This window comes from Quercus lobata, chromosome 4, assembly GCF_001633185.2.
Source record: "Quercus lobata isolate SW786 chromosome 4, ValleyOak3.0 Primary Assembly, whole genome shotgun sequence".
NCBI classification, from domain to species: Eukaryota; Viridiplantae; Streptophyta; class Magnoliopsida; order Fagales; family Fagaceae; genus Quercus; species Quercus lobata.
Window position 1 is genome coordinate 89,862,528 of NC_044907.1, and position 8,955 is coordinate 89,871,482.

The following is an 8,955-nucleotide window of genomic DNA, read 5'->3' on the forward strand; positions in this document are numbered from 1 at the left end:
ACTATGAACAGGAGAACACTTGTTTAAGCAATCATCCTTCCAAGCACACAGCCAACAGTCTAGCACACAGCAATAGCCTTAGCAGCTAATTGGCAATCTATAGCAGCAACAATTTGCAAAATCCACAGTCATTTTTTGCACCTCTAGCTGTATTTACTTGCAAGAAAAAAGCAGGCAGCTGACTTCAGTAAACAGCTCAAATGCAACTCACAACCCAGGCAAAGAAAATAAATATAGTGCAATACAATCAGCCATGGTTAGTACAGCATCCTACGACCACAAACAAAATCAGAACCTTTGCTGTTTTCCATTTATCCAACAAGCGGCTCCATTATATAACTCATAATCCAAACAAATTCTGCAATTTACTGCAGAAATTAAAGATCATTGAGTCGTGGAGATCAAAAAAGAATTGTTTAAGCCCCAAAGTCAGCAAAGAATCCTATTTAGAGTGGAATTAGGGAACTTTGCTTCGAACTCAAGCTTGCCTCTAACATCATTTTTTTTTTTTTTTACAGGATTTGCTCCTTAGTTAAGATTGGGCCATTATGGATGATAGCCTTCCTTTGGCTCCAAATATAATATATAGACGCCCATCATCCAATCTTACATATGGATGCTCTAGGTCCCTTCCCTTAGAGGATCCTAACAGCCCAATCCCCATAAACATGTGTCCAGAGAGATGGCTCCTGCTTTCAACACAACCCCTGCATAGCACACAGAATGTCACTCGCTAGTGGTTAATATATTCTTGATCACCAATCAGCCAATGAGAGCATGCTTTGGTATGGTATGGTTGAACCACAGGAGCTTCAACCAGTTCACCACTTCAGCCTTTATCTCTTAATGCCTCATATGTGGCTGCACAAGAGAAGCAACCTGACTTAGTGACGGTCCACTTAGCCTTATCCTCTTCCTTTAGATCAATGAGACTTAATTGGCTCTAAATTATGAACAAATCCTCATATCTAGTAGGCTTCCGAACCAAAGTTCTAATTTTAGGATTGAATCCACCTTAGCCTCATAGCTAATTGCTGCATCATATATAGTCCTATATGTTTCCAAATTTAAGTAGAAGTATTCCAACTCAGTGCTAGTGATAATGCCATAGGAAGATTCTTTTCCCAAGTCTAACCCAATTTACATCATTAAGAATCATCAGCATCCATTAGCTACTTGACAAGTTGGCAGACAGATATTGTATCTAATAGACATGTATGCTTAGAGTTTGACCTCTTGTGGCACTCAATCTTAAGGCGTGAGAGAATGTGGCACAAAAGAGAGAGTCAGAGAGATGCATGAAAATGGGAATCATGAACAGAGAGAGTCAGAGAGATGCATTACAACAAATAACTTAAATTATAGAATGGTATAAAAAAGCTAGAAAGAGCTCATAAATCATGAACAGTGATATTGGAAAGTATAGAAAGTAGTAACACGGATTTCATGAAAACCAAGTAATAATTGAGGAACAGATTATTAGACAAATTAAGGATGTTGGTGCTTGCAATATAAGTAATTCTATCCAAAACCAAGTCCTTTTTTTTTTTTTATTGAATTGGAGGGGGATACCTTCTCCATTTTTATGCTAGTGTAAATGGGAATCTTGTTTAGAGGAGTTATATATGCTTTTATGAGTCGTTTAGTTGATGTGGTTAAAGATTGAATTTGCAGGTGAATGCTGCATGTTTTGTGATTGTGCTTCTCTGTATATCTGTACATCTCTTTGGAAATGAAATCACTCATTCATCCAAAACAGAAGTGTTTGGATTGGAGAAGTTTCTTGATGTCAACTTTCTTGAAATGTAGAAGTCAAAGCGATAAGCTCCCAAAGTGGCTAATTCATGTCAACAAATTCTAGTTATGTATATATGTTCTTTGATTGAAAAATTATAGGTTTATGAGCGTCTACGAAGACATAATCACAACATCAGGTTCATAAGGAGTTATGGATTATTGAAGTGCTTGAATTACATTAATTAAGGATCAATCTCATTCTGAAATGATATAAAGGAGGGGACAAAAATGTCAAAGAAAGACAAATCATTTAAGATCAATAAGTAAGATGAATACTTGTCTGCAATGTTTTATCCGAGGCCTTCTTAGCAAATAAGAGTAGGGAATTATTTATTCCTCTTCAATCATTCACTTAGCATCAACAACCAACATCTCAAACATGCACAAGGGCCAAAACCAAATTTTCCATTGTCAAAAACTTTGTACACAATCTTCAAAATATTGAATATGCTTGGAATCTTTTAAAATTGACTAAAGTTATGAATAATCAGGATGACCAGTAACAGTGGACAAATATTGCAATGGCAGCCAGCTTTGTAAGTGGCCATCTCTTTTTGTCCCCAGCCAAGGCCTCATAACTAGGATGATCATTTAGAGAAATGGTAGAGCATATTATACATTTGGTTGGTAAAACCCAATATAATCCTCTTGCATTCCTACATGGATGGTTTTACTTGGACAATAGAAAAGTAGCATAAACATAAGTCCAATAGGCTTAACTGAATCTTATTTCTCCCAGAATGTAGTTCATCAACATACTTCACATAAAAATGCCTCAAGAAGATCAAGAAACTAAAACATGATATCACATTGCTAATAAACAAAGCATATTTACCTACCTCTATACCACCCAAGTCAATGCCCAAGGATACAAAATTTATGTTTTCCTTTTTTTTTGGTCACTTGATAGAGTTTCAACAAAAAATATCCCCCACCCAAAAAAAGAAAAAAGAAAAAAGAAAAAAGCCTTAAACACCTAGCCGAAAATCAATGGTAGAGCTTCCAGAATTTCTTTCCTCCTCTCCTTGTTTCCTAGTTGATGACTGAAATACAAGATTATGCACAAATCAAATTGGTCATTGACAGAATCCAGTTAGAAATCTTTGAATGCCAGCAAAAGCAGAGACTATGTCCAAACTGTGGAAGCACCCTCTAATGTCATTTTCAATGTATTTTGCAAGACACTTGCACTGCTTCTCACCATTAGTCTATAGAGATGGGAAAGAATGTAAATAAATACAGGTAATAGATTACATCAAGAATAACCATGAATTTTTAAAACAAGAATCCACAGCAAAGCACTTCTAAGAGCAAGCATTAAGTTAAAAATTGGTGAGTTCACATCTGATTTAATTATGTTGGGGTCAAAAGCCTAGAAAATACCTGATATTGAGTGGGGAAAAATAAGTCAAGAATCCAGGAAAAAAGATTGTCACATCTAGCTTCGCATAAGATATTAATGTAATGAAATAATTATAAGTATGCAGTACCAATGATCTTTGGATCAAATGGCGTCTTAACTCAGAAATAAGGGTGGAGGGTTAAGTCACAACCATATTATAGGTATGAGTTATATATATATATATATATACACACACACATGCAAATATGGGTAACATTGTAAAATGTTCATTACAGTGTTAATCATCTCCAACTAAATATTTAAGAGTTCATATTGACAATGAGAAAACATTTCTGCTTGTACAATGTTTTGGGGTTAGGGGGGAGGGGGAGTTGAAATGGAGGAACTGTATTCTTTCCTCATGACAATCTATACTTCAAATTCTTTATTACTTCTATGCCTACATAATTCATAAGAAGTATGAATTATATGCAGTATATGGAAATCTATGATAAAACGCACGTCAAGTTTGCTGACTCAAAGGAAGAGAACAAGACCAGAAAAAAAAAAAAAAAAAAAAAAAAAAAAAAAAAAAAAACTTCGTATCAGAGTTTTTGCTTTTTCATTTACTCATCCTACTTGAAAGAATTATCAAAGCAAAATGGTGGGTTCTTTGATTAAACACGGTGTGACTTATAGCTCATTTCATGATTAGAAGCAAGAGATGTCAAACCTTGGTGCAATGGTAATTGCCATCTACACCAAGCGATGTATCATAAGTTTGAGTCTGGGAATTAACCTCTTTGAAATTGGAGATAAGGTTACCTACCAACTACCTCTCCTAGACCACAAAATGAGTCTTGTGCACTAGGTACACCATTTTTTCATGTTAGAAGCTAGGCTTTTCTTATAAGCATCCATGGTATGCCCTGTTTTTTTACACATAATTTAATTTAAGAATTCCCTGTTAATCATTGTTGTCAAAACTGTACTGGGTAGAAGTTTATTCCGCATATGATGCTACAAAACATTTATTATTTTTATTTTTATAAGTAATGTCTATAAGACATTTTTTTTTATCTATTCAATATGTATTTGTAAGTATTAAATGATAATATCAGAATAATAAGAGTATATAAAGTTAATACATTCTACTATCATTTCATATTCCACCCATTGTAGGAAAGAGTGAAACCAATTGTAAACGAAATGAGAGGAAATAATCTAGAGGAAGCCTGTTAGCCTAACTTTAATCAAGCATACGCTTTCAAGTCTCCCTACCTATTCTTATTCCTTGTTCTTCTTCCCCATTCCTATTAGTGTAGCCAACATGTTGGAAAAAAATACAAACTTCCTGTGGGGTGGGCTTCATGGGGAGCATAAATTCCATTTGGTTTATTGGTCTACTATGTGCGATCCAATCCAAGGGGTAGCGGGCATTTGAAAGCTGCTGATTTTTAACCAAGCTTTGCTTGGGAAATGGCTGTGTAGGTATCGGTTGGAACAGAAGTCGTCATTGTACAATACTACTTGATGCCAGAGGAACTCTGAAATGGTAAAAGGTCCTTATGGGGTAGGCCAATGGAAAAATATCAGTAAGGGTTGGGAGAAGTTTGCTTCATACACTCGTTTTGAGGTGGGGGTTGGTTCCCAAGTTTTGTTTTGGAAGTATCATGGGATAGCAATGGGACTTTCCAGGATAGATACCCTGAGTTGTTTAGGTTTGACAGAGACAAAGAGGCGTTGATTTTAGAATTCAGACTATTTTGAATGGGTTAACGGTCAGGTGCATTGGAAACCTGTCTTCATCTTAGAAGCACAAGACTGAGAGTTAGATTCGGCGGCCCAATTTTTTGGATGATTTGTATGCAGCGAAGGTAACCCCTACAGGTTCTGATAGATGAGTTCCGCTTCCATCACCTAAGACTGGATTACAGATTAAGGGCTGTAAATCCTATCCAATTTCCTTGGAAATGCATACGGAAAACGCTAACCCTACCTAGTGTTGCATTCTTTGTTTGGGTGGCAGCTCTTGGGATTATATAGGTGACGGATAATCTTCAAAAGACTTTTATCATGGCAGACTGGTGCTGCTTGTGCAAATCTGATGGTAAGTCAGTGAGTCATCTCCTGTTACATTGTCCTATTGCTTGTGACCTGTGGGCTTTTTTGTCTATTTTGCCTAGTTTGGATCACTTGGGTCATGCCAAGTTATGTTATGGCTATGTTGGAGCCTTGGAAAGGAACCTAGGGATTCCACAGATTCAAGGAAGTGTGGGGTTCCATTCTTGATTGTCTTATGTTGTGCATTTGGATGGAGAATAATCAACCTACATTTAAGGGAAAGAAGTTAACTTTGCCTAATTTCAAGTTCATGTTTTTGAAGACCCTTTATGAATGAAGTTTGAAATCCTATACTTTATAGGTGTATTCTTTGATGGAGTTCTTGGATTCTTCTCTTATTTGCCAATAATTTCTACGCTTGTATCTTTCTCTCCTCTTTGTTTCTACTTTTCATTGGTGTTTTTCATTTTTTTTACTGTATACTTCTTGCATACGCTTTCTGTTTTCACTAAATTGACATTACTTAACAAAAAAAGAAATCCAAAGTAGGGACAAAAAATATATTATGCTTAATGAGTTCAAAAACACAGGAAGTGTAAAGGAGTATGAAATACTTTATCATAAACCATATGGCATAACACAAGAGAATGTAAAATTAAACAATTTGTGTTCCCTAGATATTGAAAAGGAAAAGCAAAAGAATAACACTGAGACTTCCTCATATATGAAACCACTAGAAGCCATGCAACAGGGAAAAGAAAAACATTGAGACTTCCTCATAAATGAAACCACTAGAAGCCATGCAATAGGGACACAGGTTGAGTTATGTGCACAGGTAGAAATAGCCAAGAAAAACATGGTTTCTGAACCATTTGGACCCAATTAAGGACTCCAATATGGTCTATAAGGACACAACCTAATTAAGTTTGGGGGTGGGTTCAGGGCAAAGGTGTCAGGTTCCAGAATAGAAGAACTCATCCAACTAGATATTAAAGTCACTAAAATAACACTATTATTTATATTTTTTTAGAACAGCATTTGCAATATAAGAATCCTAACAGCACTTCCAACCATCCAGATTCCAGACCCATTAAACATCTCATTATCCCTATACCAACATATCAAGTTCTTGTCCTTTTCACCAACAAGTCATATGGACATTGACAGAATCGTTTGCAAAGAGCCAAGTTAGTACCTTACCCAGGTCCTTTTTTGTATTATCATCTTTGGTGACCACCTAGAATGACGGCCTACAATCAGGTCTGCTAATTCTTGACATGTATCAGAGGAATTTATTCTCTACAACCAAGGTTGGGAGAAGGCTTCCCATTCCAGAATCTTCATGTGCTTATGGATCATATTTGACCATTCCTAACTCACCCAAGTGTCTCATTTCTTTGTTGAACTTATCTGTTGGTATGCATTCAACAATAGATGCATCAGGCTCCCATCTCATTCCTATACCCACACTAATGCATGTACAATCCATCAGTAGAAGCACCCATTTTCTCACAAGTACAATTTCTACAACAACAGTTGATGATGGAGTCCATACTTAAATCTAACCTCAAAGTAAAATCCATTGTAAATTATTTTATTTTAATGCATAGAGGATAAAGCAACTTTGCAGATATTGCAATTTCAAATATTTCTATAACATTATCATTGAGAAAATGTTGAAAAATTATATATATTTGGTAGTATGATCATTCAGGTATTAAAAGATCCATACCTCAAAAATTAAAAATCCAGCAGGTTTTAACATCAAAGCAGCCCCATTGCAAAGATGGAGAAGAACATCCATGCCATTAAGACCACCATCTAATGCAAGTCTTGGTTCATGTCTACCAACCTCAGCTTGTAGCCCAGAGATATTTTCATTTGGTATGTACGGTGGATTACTTACAATACCTGCAAGTTTTCCTTCCACATCCTTTAATGGTTTGAACCATGATCCTTGCCTCAATTACATCCTGAGTGGTTTGTAATAAAGTGCATAATGAAAGTTCAAAAACGTGTATAAAACACCTTTGAACGTTTAGACCCCCAAATAACAACTTAATCAATTCAAGCAATATGTCAAACAACTAGTGTGCGGAAACTTAACATATGCTATCATACGAAATTGATTAAATACTATCTAAGCCATAACAAAATAAAATCCACAGCAGATAATTTAAAGGCAAAGATAGAGGAAGGAAGATGCAAACACAAAGACAACACGCGATGTGTTATCGAAGAGGAAACCGAAGTCCTCGGCGAAAAACCTCTCCGCCGCCCTCCAAGCGGTAATCAATCCACTAGAAAATATAGTTGGGATACAAGGACAACAATAGACCCTCCAAGCCTAATCTACCCAGTGCACCTAAGCCCTCCAAGCTTCTTGCTCCAACGAGGTTGCGCCGAACCTTTTTCTTTTCTAGCTTTCCGGATTCCGCTACTAGACCATAGCATCAACCAATGAAGATTGGTTCCTTCCTAACTACTTCCCAGAAATCCAAACAGCAGACTCACAATGATGATAATGGTGAGAACCTGGTTTGGTATAAAGCCTCTCAAGGATTTAACAATGGAGAGGAAGAGAGTTGAGGAATTTGAAGAGATTCTAAGGTAGAGATTGTGGGTGAAACAATCTGGTTTTTCTTTAGGGTTTCTCTCTCAAAATTCTCTCTGGAAGCTCTCTTTCAATCGTGGGTAATAGGGGTATTTATACTGGAGTGGAGAGGAATGTGAAACGTCAGAATTTTACAAAACAGGGGTGGCTCGCGGCTTGACCTCGCGGCTTGACCAAGTCGCGAGATCCAGTCGCGAGATAACCGTATGGCCAGTTGTCCTGTTTTGTCCTGTAGTGCTCCAGCTAGCAGACTGTTCACCTTCCAGCATGCTTGGCACGTGAGGTTGCTTCTGGCGGCTTGAAGCCGCGAGTCACCCGCGAGACCCAGCCGCGAGACTCTGTTTTCTTGCACACTCTTGAGCAAACTTCACTCTATCTCACTCACTACCCTTACATCAAACCCACCTAAATACAGGGTTACTAAATGCTGAATTACAAGCAAATTTGGCACGGAATAAAGCCAATTAGATGGTTGAATAAATTCAACCTTACACATAAGAAGAAAGAAAAGTAATCAGAGATATTGTATTTTGCTGGAAAGAAGAGGGGAAAAAGATGAGAGTGAAAAGTAAGAAACTTAAAAAATTAATACACTTCAATTTCTCATAGTAAAATGAAAGGCTAATTACAAATATTTACCTTATCAACTGAGTTGCATTGTCCCACTAAAGTTTAAAACAGAGCAACCAGTCCCCTAATGTTGCTTAAAGTTCCAAAAGCCTCCCTATCATTTTAATTGCTGTCAAACCAAAAGCAAATTATTGCACCAATGTGCCACCAATCCCAAAGAAGAAAAAAATGTGGCCAGAGCTCTTTTCAGCTTTTTCTTCTTCTTGCTAGTTTGGTCTAAATTTTGGTCTTCCTTGAACTTTCATTTATAACATCTGAATGCCCTAATTAAGAAATGGAGGAAAGGGAGAAAATGATAAGCAAAATTTGATAACTACTAAAGGAACTATTCCCTCTTTTTTTCAAAGTCCGAATAGTTTGGACATTGATCTCTTATAAGAAACTACCCAAAGGTGTCTGGTAGTTAAAATTAGTATAGATCACCTACAAGATTGTTTTGAAAGTCCTTCCCAAGACAATGACAGAGGTTAGCCATTATATTTATTCTCGCAAGTGCATTTGTGTTAGG

At 36.7% G+C, this 8,955-nt stretch overlaps 1 long non-coding RNA gene across 3 annotated transcripts; it reads right to left on the reverse strand.

Annotated features, from left to right (window-relative positions):
* Positions 1-2,487: 2,487 nt before the first annotated feature.
* LOC115983791 lies at positions 2,488-7,073 on the reverse strand. Of its 3 annotated transcripts, none has more exons than XR_004090209.1 (2): positions 6,936-7,073; positions 2,488-2,840 (listed from the first exon to the last, which is right to left on the reverse strand). It is a non-coding gene; the product is annotated as an uncharacterized LOC115983791 (long non-coding RNA). The 3 variants fall into 3 exon arrangements; XR_004090207.1 differs by having other exon boundaries at positions 2,488-3,005; XR_004090208.1 differs by lacking the exon at positions 6,936-7,073 and adding an exon at positions 6,404-6,798 and having other exon boundaries at positions 2,488-3,005.
* Between the last annotated feature and the right edge of the window lie 1,882 nt (positions 7,074-8,955).